This window comes from Electrona antarctica (genome assembly GCF_951216825.1).
Source record: "Electrona antarctica genome assembly, chromosome: 4".
NCBI classification, from domain to species: Eukaryota; Metazoa; Chordata; class Actinopteri; order Myctophiformes; family Myctophidae; genus Electrona; species Electrona antarctica.
This window is the reverse complement of record NC_136809.1, coordinates 38,943,774-38,957,865: the sequence shown is the minus strand read 5'-3', so window position 1 is coordinate 38,957,865 and position 14,092 is coordinate 38,943,774.

Here is a 14,092-nt window from a genome sequence, read left to right as displayed (position 1 = left end):
GGGCTTAATGGCAGATATTGGCACGTCAAAAAAGCACTTTCACCTAGAAACTCCATTCACACGTTTTATTATTCAGCTTACTGTGGAGACACATGCTGGAACTTTTTACTTTGAAATGTTTTGTAGTTTCTGAGTTATTTAACTTAAACGCCCAATGCATTCTCAATGGCAATAGCACAAACTTTGGCATGCTACTAGTCCTACATACTTACACCTAGAAACCCCATTCAAACCTATTTAGGTTCATCTTACGGTGGACATGTTTGCCTGAAAAGGAATCTTTGAAATGTTTCATAGTTTTAGAAATATAGTGCTTTCAAATTTGAGAAATGTACAATGGGGCTCAATGGCAGATATTGGCACGTCAAAAAAGCACTTTCACCTAGAAACTCCATTCACACGTTTTATTATTCAGCTTACTGTAGAGACACATGCTGGAACTTTTTACTTTGAAATGTTTTGTAGTTTCTGAGTTATTTAACTTAAACGCCCAATGCATTCTCAATGGCAATAGCACAAACTTTGGCATGCTACTAGTCCTACATACTTACACCTAGAAACCCCATTCAAACCTATTTAGGTTCATCTTACGGTGGACATGTTTGCCTGAAAAGGAATCTTTGAAATGTTTCATAGTTTTAGAAATATAGTGCTTTCAAATTTGAGAAATGTACAATGGGGCTCAATTGCAGATATTGGCACGTCAAAAAAGCACTTTCACCTAGAAACTCCATTCACACGTTGTATTATTCAGCTTACTGTGGAGACACATGCTGGAACTTTTTACTTTGAAATGTTTTGTATTTTCTGAGTTATTTAACTTAAACGCCCAATGCATTCTCAATGGCAATAGCACAAACTTTGGCATGCTACTAGTCCTACATACTTACACCTAGAAACCCCATTCAAACCTATTTAGGTTCATCTTACGGTGGACATGTTTGCCTGAAAAGGAATCTTTGAAATGTTTCATAGTTTTAGAAATATAGTGCTTTCAAATTTGAGAAATGTACAATGGGGCTCAATGGCAGATATTGGCACGTCAAAAAAGCACTTTCACCTAGAAACTCCATTCACACTTTTTATTATTCAGCTTACTGTGGAGACACATGCTGGAACTTTTTACTTTGAAATGTTTTGTAGTTTCTGAGTTATTTAACTTAAACGCCCAATGCATTCTCAATGGCAATAGCACAAACTTTGGCATGCTACTAGTCCTACATACTTACACCTAGAAACCCCATTCAAACCTATTTAGGTTCATCTTACGGTGGACATGTTTGCCTGAAAAGGAATCTTTGAAATGTTTCATAGTTTTAGAAATATAGTGCTTTCAAATTTGAGAAATGTACAATGGGGCTCAATGGCAGATATTGGCACATCAAAAAAGCACTTTCACCTAGAAACTCCATTCACACTTTTTATTATTCAGCTTACTGTGGAGACACATGCTGGAACCTTTTACTTTGAAATGTTTTGTAGTTTCTGAGTTATTTAACTTAAACGCCCAATGCATTCTCAATGGCAATAGCACAAACTTTGGCATGCTACTAGTCCTACATACTTACACCTAGAAACCCCATTCAAACCTATTTAGGTTCATCGTACGGTGGACATGTTTGCCTGAAAAGGAATCTTTGAAATGTTTCATAGTTTTAGAAATATAGTGCTTTCAAATTTGAGAAATTTACAATGGGGCTCAATGGCAGATATTGGCACGTCAAAAAAGCACTTTCACCTAGAAACTCCATTCACACGTTTTATTATTCAGCTTACTGTGGAGACACATGCTGGAACTTTTTACTTTGAAATGTTTTGTAGTTTCTGAGTTATTTAACTTAAACGCCCAATGCATTCTCAATGGCAATAGCACAAACTTTGGCATGCTACTAGTCCTACATACTTACACCTAGAAACCCCATTCAAACCTATTTAGGTTCATCTTACGGTGGACATGTTTGCCTGAAAAGGAATCTTTGAAATGTTTCATAGTTTTAGAAATATAGTGCTTTCAAATTTGAGAAATGTACAATGGGGCTCAATGGCAGATATTGGCACGTCAAAAAAGCACTTTCACCTAGAAACTCCATTCACACTTTTTATTATTCAGCTTACTGTGGAGACACATGCTGGAACTTTTTACTTTGAAATGTTTTGTAGTTTCTGAGTTATTTAACTTAAACGCCCAATGCATTCTCAATGGCAATAGCACAAACCTTGGCATGCTACTAGTCCTACATACTTACACCTAGAAACCCCATTCAAACCTATTCAGGTTCATCCTACGGTGGACATGTTTGCCTGAAAAGGAATCTTTGAAATGTTTCATAGTTTTAGAAATATAGTGCTTTCAAATTTGAGAAATGTACAATGGGGCTCAATGGCAGATATTGGCACATCAAAAAAGCACTTTCACCTAGAAACTCCATTCACACTTTTTATTATTCAGCTTACTGTGGAGACACATGCTGGAACCTTTTACTTTGAAATGTTTTGTAGTTTCTGAGTTATTTAACTTAAACGCCCAATGCATTCTCAATGGCAATAGCACAAACTTTGGCATGCTACTAGTCCTACATACTTACACCTAGAAACCCCATTCAAACCTATTTAGGTTCATCGTACGGTGGACATGTTTGCCTGAAAAGGAATCTTTGAAATGTTTCATAGTTTTAGAAATATAGTGCTTTCAAATTTGAGAAATTTACAATGGGGCTCAATGGCAGATATTGGCACGTCAAAAAAGCACTTTCACCTAGAAACTCCATTCACACGTTTTATTATTCAGCTTACTGTGGAGACACATGCTGGAACTTTTTACTTTGAAATGTTTTGTAGTTTCTGAGTTATTTAACTTAAACGCCCAATGCATTCTCAATGGCAATAGCACAAACTTTGGCATGCTACTAGTCCTACATACTTACACCTAGAAACCCCATTCAAACCTATTTAGGTTCATCTTACGGTGGACATGTTTGCCTGAAAAGGAATCTTTGAAATGTTTCATAGTTTTAGAAATATAGTGCTTTCAAATTTGAGAAATGTACAATGGGGCTCAATGGCAGATATTGGCACGTCAAAAAAGCACTTTCACCTAGAAACTCCATTCACACGTTTTATTATTCAGCTTACTGTGGAGACACATGCTGGAACCTTTTACTTTGAAATGTTTTGTAGTTTCTGAGTTATTTAACTTAAACGCCCAATGCATTCTCAATGGCAATAGCACAAACTTTGGCATGCTACTAGTCCTACATACTTACACCTAGAAACCCCATTCAAACCTATTTAGGTTCATCTTACGGTGGACATGTTTGCCTGAAAAGGAATCTTTGAAATGTTTCATAGTTTTAGAAATATAGTGCTTTCAAATTTGAGAAATGTACAATGGGGCTCAATGGCAGATATTGGCACATCAAAAAAGCACTTTCACCTAGAAACTCCATTCACACTTTTTATTATTCAGCTTACTGTGGAGACACATGCTGGAACCTTTTACTTTGAAATGTTTTGTAGTTTCTGAGTTATTTAACTTAAACGCCCAATGCATTCTCAATGGCAATAGCACAAACTTTGGCATGCTACTAGTCCTACATACTTACACCTAGAAACCCCATTCAAACCTATTTAGGTTCATCGTACGGTGGACATGTTTGCCTGAAAAGGAATCTTTGAAATGTTTCATAGTTTTAGAAATATAGTGCTTTCAAATTTGAGAAATTTACAATGGGGCTCAATGGCAGATATTGGCACGTCAAAAAAGCACTTTCACCTAGAAACTCCATTCACACGTTTTATTATTCAGCTTACTGTGGAGACACATGCTGGAACTTTTTACTTTGAAATGTTTTGTAGTTTCTGAGTTATTTAACTTAAACGCCCAATGCATTCTCAATGGCAATAGCACAAACTTTGGCATGCTACTAGTCCTACATACTTACACCTAGAAACCCCATTCAAACCTATTTAGGTTCATCTTACGGTGGACATGTTTGCCTGAAAAGGAATCTTTGAAATGTTTCATAGTTTTAGAAATATAGTGCTTTCAAATTTGAGAAATGTACAATGGGGCTCAATGGCAGATATTGGCACATCAAAAAAGCACTTTCACCTAGAAACTCCATTCACACTTTTTATTATTCAGCTTACTGTGGAGACACATGCTGGAACCTTTTACTTTGAAATGTTTTGTAGTTTCTGAGTTATTTAACTTAAACGCCCAATGCATTCTCAATGGCAATAGCACAAACTTTGGCATGCTACTAGTCCTACATACTTACACCTAGAAACCCCATTCAAACCTATTTAGGTTCATCGTACGGTGGACATGTTTGCCTGAAAAGGAATCTTTGAAATGTTTCATAGTTTTAGAAATATAGTGCTTTCAAATTTGAGAAATTTACAATGGGGCTCAATGGCAGATATTGGCACGTCAAAAAAGCACTTTCACCTAGAAACTCCATTCACACGTTTTATTATTCAGCTTACTGTGGAGACACATGCTGGAACTTTTTACTTTGAAATGTTTTGTAGTTTCTGAGTTATTTAACTTAAACGCCCAATGCATTCTCAATGGCAATAGCACAAACTTTGGCATGCTACTAGTCCTACATACTTACACCTAGAAACCCCATTCAAACCTATTTAGGTTCATCTTACGGTGGACATGTTTGCCTGAAAAGGAATCTTTGAAATGTTTCATAGTTTTAGAAATATAGTGCTTTCAAATTTGAGAAATGTACAATGGGGCTCAATGGCAGATATTGGCACGTCAAAAAAGCACTTTCACCTAGAAACTCCATTCACACGTTTTATTATTCAGCTTACTGTGGAGACACATGCTGGAACCTTTTACTTTGAAATGTTTTGTAGTTTCTGAGTTATTTAACTTAAACGCCCAATGCATTCTCAATGGCAATAGCACAAACTTTGGCATGCTACTAGTCCTACATACTTACACCTAGAAACCCCATTCAAACCTATTTAGGTTCATCTTACGGTGGACATGTTTGCCTGAAAAGGAATCTTTGAAATGTTTCATAGTTTTAGAAATATAGTGCTTTCAAATTTGAGAAATGTACAATGGGGCTCAATGGCAGATATTGGCACATCAAAAAAGCACTTTCACCTAGAAACTCCATTCACACTTTTTATTATTCAGCTTACTGTGGAGACACATGCTGGAACCTTTTACTTTGAAATGTTTTGTAGTTTCTGAGTTATTTAACTTAAACGCCCAATGCATTCTCAATGGCAATAGCACAAACTTTGGCATGCTACTAGTCCTACATACTTACACCTAGAAACCCCATTCAAACCTATTTAGGTTCATCGTACGGTGGACATGTTTGCCTGAAAAGGAATCTTTGAAATGTTTCATAGTTTTAGAAATATAGTGCTTTCAAATTTGAGAAATTTACAATGGGGCTCAATGGCAGATATTGGCACGTCAAAAAAGCACTTTCACCTAGAAACTCCATTCACACGTTTTATTATTCAGCTTACTGTGGAGACACATGCTGGAACTTTTTACTTTGAAATGTTTTGTAGTTTCTGAGTTATTTAACTTAAACGCCCAATGCATTCTCAATGGCAATAGCACAAACTTTGGCATGCTACTAGTCCTACATACTTACACCTAGAAACCCCATTCAAACCTATTTAGGTTCATCTTACGGTGGACATGTTTGCCTGAAAAGGAATCTTTGAAATGTTTCATAGTTTTAGAAATATAGTGCTTTCAAATTTGAGAAATGTACAATGGGGCTCAATGGCAGATATTGGCACGTCAAAAAAGCACTTTCACCTAGAAACTCCATTCACACGTTTTATTATTCAGCTTACTGTGGAGACACATGCTGGAACCTTTTACTTTGAAATGTTTTGTAGTTTCTGAGTTATTTAACTTAAACGCCCAATGCATTCTCAATGGCAATAGCACAAACTTTGGCATGCTACTAGTCCTACATACTTACACCTAGAAACCCCATTCAAACCTATTTAGGTTCATCTTACGGTGGACATGTTTGCCTGAAAAGGAATCTTTGAAATGTTTCATAGTTTTAGAAATATAGTGCTTTCAAATTTGAGAAATGTACAATGGGGCTCAATGGCAGATATTGGCACATCAAAAAAGCACTTTCACCTAGAAACTCCATTCACACTTTTTATTATTCAGCTTACTGTGGAGACACATGCTGGAACCTTTTACTTTGAAATGTTTTGTAGTTTCTGAGTTATTTAACTTAAACGCCCAATGCATTCTCAATGGCAATAGCACAAACTTTGGCATGCTACTAGTCCTACATACTTACACCTAGAAACCCCATTCAAACCTATTTAGGTTCATCGTACGGTGGACATGTTTGCCTGAAAAGGAATCTTTGAAATGTTTCATAGTTTTAGAAATATAGTGCTTTCAAATTTGAGAAATTTACAATGGGGCTCAATGGCAGATATTGGCACGTCAAAAAAGCACTTTCACCTAGAAACTCCATTCACACGTTTTATTATTCAGCTTACTGTGGAGACACATGCTGGAACTTTTTACTTTGAAATGTTTTGTAGTTTCTGAGTTATTTAACTTAAACGCCCAATGCATTCTCAATGGCAATAGCACAAACTTTGGCATGCTACTAGTCCTACATACTTACACCTAGAAACCCCATTCAAACCTATTTAGGTTCATCTTACGGTGGACATGTTTGCCTGAAAAGGAATCTTTGAAATGTTTCATAGTTTTAGAAATATAGTGCTTTCAAATTTGAGAAATGTACAATGGGGCTCAATGGCAGATATTGGCACATCAAAAAAGCACTTTCACCTAGAAACTCCATTCACACTTTTTATTATTCAGCTTACTGTGGAGACACATGCTGGAACCTTTTACTTTGAAATGTTTTGTAGTTTCTGAGTTATTTAACTTAAACGCCCAATGCATTCTCAATGGCAATAGCACAAACTTTGGCATGCTACTAGTCCTACATACTTACACCTAGAAACCCCATTCAAACCTATTTAGGTTCATCGTACGGTGGACATGTTTGCCTGAAAAGGAATCTTTGAAATGTTTCATAGTTTTAGAAATATAGTGCTTTCAAATTTGAGAAATTTACAATGGGGCTCAATGGCAGATATTGGCACGTCAAAAAAGCACTTTCACCTAGAAACTCCATTCACACGTTTTATTATTCAGCTTACTGTGGAGACACATGCTGGAACCTTTTACTTTGAAATGTTTTGTAGTTTCTGAGTTATTTAACTTAAACGCCCAATGCATTCTCAATGGCAATAGCACAAACTTTGGCATGCTACTAGTCCTACATACTTACACCTAGAAACCCCATTCAAACCTATTTAGGTTCATCTTACGGTGGACATGTTTGCCTGAAAAGGAATCTTTGAAATGTTTCATAGTTTTAGAAATATAGTGCTTTCAAATTTGAGAAATGTACAATGGGGCTCAATGGCAGATATTGGCACATCAAAAAAGCACTTTCACCTAGAAACTCCATTCACACTTTTTATTATTCAGCTTACTGTGGAGACACATGCTGGAACCTTTTACTTTGAAATGTTTTGTAGTTTCTGAGTTATTTAACTTAAACGCCCAATGCATTCTCAATGGCAATAGCACAAACTTTGGCATGCTACTAGTCCTACATACTTACACCTAGAAACCCCATTCAAACCTATTTAGGTTCATCGTACGGTGGACATGTTTGCCTGAAAAGGAATCTTTGAAATGTTTCATAGTTTTAGAAATATAGTGCTTTCAAATTTGAGAAATTTACAATGGGGCTCAATGGCAGATATTGGCACGTCAAAAAAGCACTTTCACCTAGAAACTCCATTCACACGTTTTATTATTCAGCTTACTGTGGAGACACATGCTGGAACTTTTTACTTTGAAATGTTTTGTAGTTTCTGAGTTATTTAACTTAAACGCCCAATGCATTCTCAATGGCAATAGCACAAACTTTGGCATGCTACTAGTCCTACATACTTACACCTAGAAACCCCATTCAAACCTATTTAGGTTCATCTTACGGTGGACATGTTTGCCTGAAAAGGAATCTTTGAAATGTTTCATAGTTTTAGAAATATAGTGCTTTCAAATTTGAGAAATGTACAATGGGGCTCAATGGCAGATATTGGCACGTCAAAAAAGCACTTTCACCTAGAAACTCCATTCACACGTTTTATTATTCAGCTTACTGTGGAGACACATGCTGGAACCTTTTACTTTGAAATGTTTTGTAGTTTCTGAGTTATTTAACTTAAACGCCCAATGCATTCTCAATGGCAATAGCACAAACTTTGGCATGCTACTAGTCCTACATACTTACACCTAGAAACCCCATTCAAACCTATTTAGGTTCATCTTACGGTGGACATGTTTGCCTGAAAAGGAATCTTTGAAATGTTTCATAGTTTTAGAAATATAGTGCTTTCAAATTTGAGAAATGTACAATGGGGCTCAATGGCAGATATTGGCACATCAAAAAAGCACTTTCACCTAGAAACTCCATTCACACTTTTTATTATTCAGCTTACTGTGGAGACACATGCTGGAACCTTTTACTTTGAAATGTTTTGTAGTTTCTGAGTTATTTAACTTAAACGCCCAATGCATTCTCAATGGCAATAGCACAAACTTTGGCATGCTACTAGTCCTACATACTTACACCTAGAAACCCCATTCAAACCTATTTAGGTTCATCGTACGGTGGACATGTTTGCCTGAAAAGGAATCTTTGAAATGTTTCATAGTTTTAGAAATATAGTGCTTTCAAATTTGAGAAATTTACAATGGGGCTCAATGGCAGATATTGGCACGTCAAAAAAGCACTTTCACCTAGAAACTCCATTCACACGTTTTATTATTCAGCTTACTGTGGAGACACATGCTGGAACTTTTTACTTTGAAATGTTTTGTAGTTTCTGAGTTATTTAACTTAAACGCCCAATGCATTCTCAATGGCAATAGCACAAACTTTGGCATGCTACTAGTCCTACATACTTACACCTAGAAACCCCATTCAAACCTATTTAGGTTCATCTTACGGTGGACATGTTTGCCTGAAAAGGAATCTTTGAAATGTTTCATAGTTTTAGAAATATAGTGCTTTCAAATTTGAGAAATGTACAATGGGGCTCAATGGCAGATATTGGCACATCAAAAAAGCACTTTCACCTAGAAACTCCATTCACACTTTTTATTATTCAGCTTACTGTGGAGACACATGCTGGAACCTTTTACTTTGAAATGTTTTGTAGTTTCTGAGTTATTTAACTTAAACGCCCAATGCATTCTCAATGGCAATAGCACAAACTTTGGCATGCTACTAGTCCTACATACTTACACCTAGAAACCCCATTCAAACCTATTTAGGTTCATCGTACGGTGGACATGTTTGCCTGAAAAGGAATCTTTGAAATGTTTCATAGTTTTAGAAATATAGTGCTTTCAAATTTGAGAAATTTACAATGGGGCTCAATGGCAGATATTGGCACGTCAAAAAAGCACTTTCACCTAGAAACTCCATTCACACGTTTTATTATTCAGCTTACTGTGGAGACACATGCTGGAACTTTTTACTTTGAAATGTTTTGTAGTTTCTGAGTTATTTAACTTAAACGCCCAATGCATTCTCAATGGCAATAGCACAAACTTTGGCATGCTACTAGTCCTACATACTTACACCTAGAAACCCCATTCAAACCTATTTAGGTTCATCTTACGGTGGACATGTTTGCCTGAAAAGGAATCTTTGAAATGTTTCATAGTTTTAGAAATATAGTGCTTTCAAATTTGAGAAATGTACAATGGGGCTCAATGGCAGATATTGGCACGTCAAAAAAGCACTTTCACCTAGAAACTCCATTCACACGTTTTATTATTCAGCTTACTGTGGAGACACATGCTGGAACCTTTTACTTTGAAATGTTTTGTAGTTTCTGAGTTATTTAACTTAAACGCCCAATGCATTCTCAATGGCAATAGCACAAACTTTGGCATGCTACTAGTCCTACATACTTACACCTAGAAACCCCATTCAAACCTATTTAGGTTCATCTTACGGTGGACATGTTTGCCTGAAAAGGAATCTTTGAAATGTTTCATAGTTTTAGAAATATAGTGCTTTCAAATTTGAGAAATGTACAATGGGGCTCAATGGCAGATATTGGCACATCAAAAAAGCACTTTCACCTAGAAACTCCATTCACACTTTTTATTATTCAGCTTACTGTGGAGACACATGCTGGAACCTTTTACTTTGAAATGTTTTGTAGTTTCTGAGTTATTTAACTTAAACGCCCAATGCATTCTCAATGGCAATAGCACAAACTTTGGCATGCTACTAGTCCTACATACTTACACCTAGAAACCCCATTCAAACCTATTTAGGTTCATCGTACGGTGGACATGTTTGCCTGAAAAGGAATCTTTGAAATGTTTCATAGTTTTAGAAATATAGTGCTTTCAAATTTGAGAAATTTACAATGGGGCTCAATGGCAGATATTGGCACGTCAAAAAAGCACTTTCACCTAGAAACTCCATTCACACGTTTTATTATTCAGCTTACTGTGGAGACACATGCTGGAACTTTTTACTTTGAAATGTTTTGTAGTTTCTGAGTTATTTAACTTAAACGCCCAATGCATTCTCAATGGCAATAGCACAAACTTTGGCATGCTACTAGTCCTACATACTTACACCTAGAAACCCCATTCAAACCTATTTAGGTTCATCTTACGGTGGACATGTTTGCCTGAAAAGGAATCTTTGAAATGTTTCATAGTTTTAGAAATATAGTGCTTTCAAATTTGAGAAATGTACAATGGGGCTCAATGGCAGATATTGGCACGTCAAAAAAGCACTTTCACCTAGAAACTCCATTCACACGTTTTATTATTCAGCTTACTGTGGAGACACATGCTGGAACCTTTTACTTTGAAATGTTTTGTAGTTTCTGAGTTATTTAACTTAAACGCCCAATGCATTCTCAATGGCAATAGCACAAACTTTGGCATGCTACTAGTCCTACATACTTACACCTAGAAACCCCATTCAAACCTATTTAGGTTCATCTTACGGTGGACATGTTTGCCTGAAAAGGAATCTTTGAAATGTTTCATAGTTTTAGAAATATAGTGCTTTCAAATTTGAGAAATGTACAATGGGGCTCAATGGCAGATATTGGCACATCAAAAAAGCACTTTCACCTAGAAACTCCATTCACACTTTTTATTATTCAGCTTACTGTGGAGACACATGCTGGAACCTTTTACTTTGAAATGTTTTGTAGTTTCTGAGTTATTTAACTTAAACGCCCAATGCATTCTCAATGGCAATAGCACAAACTTTGGCATGCTACTAGTCCTACATACTTACACCTAGAAACCCCATTCAAACCTATTTAGGTTCATCGTACGGTGGACATGTTTGCCTGAAAAGGAATCTTTGAAATGTTTCATAGTTTTAGAAATATAGTGCTTTCAAATTTGAGAAATTTACAATGGGGCTCAATGGCAGATATTGGCACGTCAAAAAAGCACTTTCACCTAGAAACTCCATTCACACGTTTTATTATTCAGCTTACTGTGGAGACACATGCTGGAACTTTTTACTTTGAAATGTTTTGTAGTTTCTGAGTTATTTAACTTAAACGCCCAATGCATTCTCAATGGCAATAGCACAAACTTTGGCATGCTACTAGTCCTACATACTTACACCTAGAAACCCCATTCAAACCTATTTAGGTTCATCTTACGGTGGACATGTTTGCCTGAAAAGGAATCTTTGAAATGTTTCATAGTTTTAGAAATATAGTGCTTTCAAATTTGAGAAATGTACAATGGGGCTCAATGGCAGATATTGGCACGTCAAAAAAGCACTTTCACCTAGAAACTCCATTCACACGTTTTATTATTCAGCTTACTGTGGAGACACATGCTGGAACTTTTTACTTTGAAATGTTTTGTAGTTTCTGAGTTATTTAACTTAAACGCCCAATGCATTCTCAATGGCAATAGCACAAACTTTGGCATGCTACTAGTCCTACATACTTACACCTAGAAACCCCATTCAAACCTATTTAGGTTCATCTTACGGTGGACATGTTTGCCTGAAAAGGAATCTTTGAAATGTTTCATAGTTTTAGAAATATAGTGCTTTCAAATTTGAGAAATGTACAATGGGGCTCAATGGCAGATATTGGCACATCAAAAAAGCACTTTCACCTAGAAACTCCATTCACACTTTTTATTATTCAGCTTACTGTGGAGACACATGCTGGAACTTTTTACTTTGAAATGTTTTGTAGTTTCTGAGTTATTTAACTTAAACGCCCAATGCATTCTCAATGGCAATAGCACAAACTTTGGCATGCTACTAGTCCTACATACTTACACCTAGAAACCCCATTCAAACCTATTTAGGTTCATCTTACGGTGGACATGTTTGCCTGAAAAGGAATCTTTGAAATGTTTCATAGTTTTAGAAATATAGTGCTTTCAAATTTGAGAAATGTACAATGGGGCTCAATGGCAGATATTGGCACGTAAAAAAAGCACTTTCACCTAGAAACTCCATTCACACGTTTTATTATTCAGCTTACTGTGGAGACACATGCTGGAACTTTTTACTTTGAAATGTTTTGTAGTTTCTGAGTTATTTAACTTAAACGCCCAATGCATTCTCAATGGCAATAGCACAAACTTTGGCATGCTACTAGTCCTACATACTTACACCTAGAAACCCCATTCAAACCTATTTAGGTTCATCTTACGGTGGACATGTTTGCCTGAAAAGGAATCTTTGAAATGTTTCATAGTTTTAGAAATATAGTGCTTTCAAATTTGAGAAATGTACAATGGGGCTCAATGGCAGATATTGGCACGTAAAAAAAGCACTTTCACCTAGAAACTCCATTCACACGTTTTATTATTCAGCTTACTGTGGAGACACATGCTGGAACTTTTTACTTTGAAATGTTTTGTAGTTTCTGAGTTATTTAACTTAAACGCCCAATGCATTCTCAATGGCAATAGCACAAACTTTGGCATGCTACTAGTCCTACATACTTACACCTAGAAACCCCATTCAAACCTATTTAGGTCCGTCTTACGGTGGACATGTTTGCGTGAAAAGGAATCTTTGAAATGTTTAATAGTTTTAGAAATATAGTGCTATAATTTGAGAAATGTATAATGGGGCTCAATGGCAGATATTGGCACGTCAAAAAAACACTTTCACCTAGAAACTCCATTCAGTTTTTATAATAGTTTTTAATAATGGAATTATTTAATTTTTTGAATGTTTTGTAGTTGCGGAGTTATAATTCAGTGCTAAAATAATAACAGGGTACTTCTACACTACAGTGCTTCCTCCGGCTCCATCCATATCACTGCCTATAGTAAAGATCAAGCTGTGCTTCCTCCGGCTCCGTCCATATCACTGCCTATAGTAAAGATCAAGCTGATGTCATTTCCTGTTGCAGTAACATCTTCAGAAACAGGATCAAATAAAACTCCATTGTCTACCTTCCAATTCTTTATTCATTGGTGATGTCATTCTAAACTGTATAAATACTGAGAAACAGACATGCATGAGTGAAAGCAGCTGGTTGGTTGATTGTAATACAAAAGCATGATTCACACACAAAGTAATAAAACAAAAATAAATGTAAATTTGTCAAGGTGCAGCTTTGAGTAGACGGGTGATGAGATTACAACTAGATTAGCAATGTTTGCTATCCAACAGTGTTTCTGAAAGTATATGTCAAGGACGCACCTGACTCTATACAGATGGACCCATAAGGGTCCATTTGTGTACTGTCAGTTACAGACTTGTAGGGGTCCATTTATAACCCCCTTAAGGAACCCTGTCAGTTACAGACTTGTAGGGGGTCCATTTAGAACCCCCTTAAGGAACCCTGTCAGTTACAGACTTGTAGGGGTCCATTTAGAACCCCCTTAAGGAACCCTGTCAGTTACAGACTTGTAGGGGTCCATTTAGAACCCCCTTAAGGAACCCTGTCAGTTACAGACTTGTAGGGGTCCATTTAGAACCCCCTTAAGGAACCC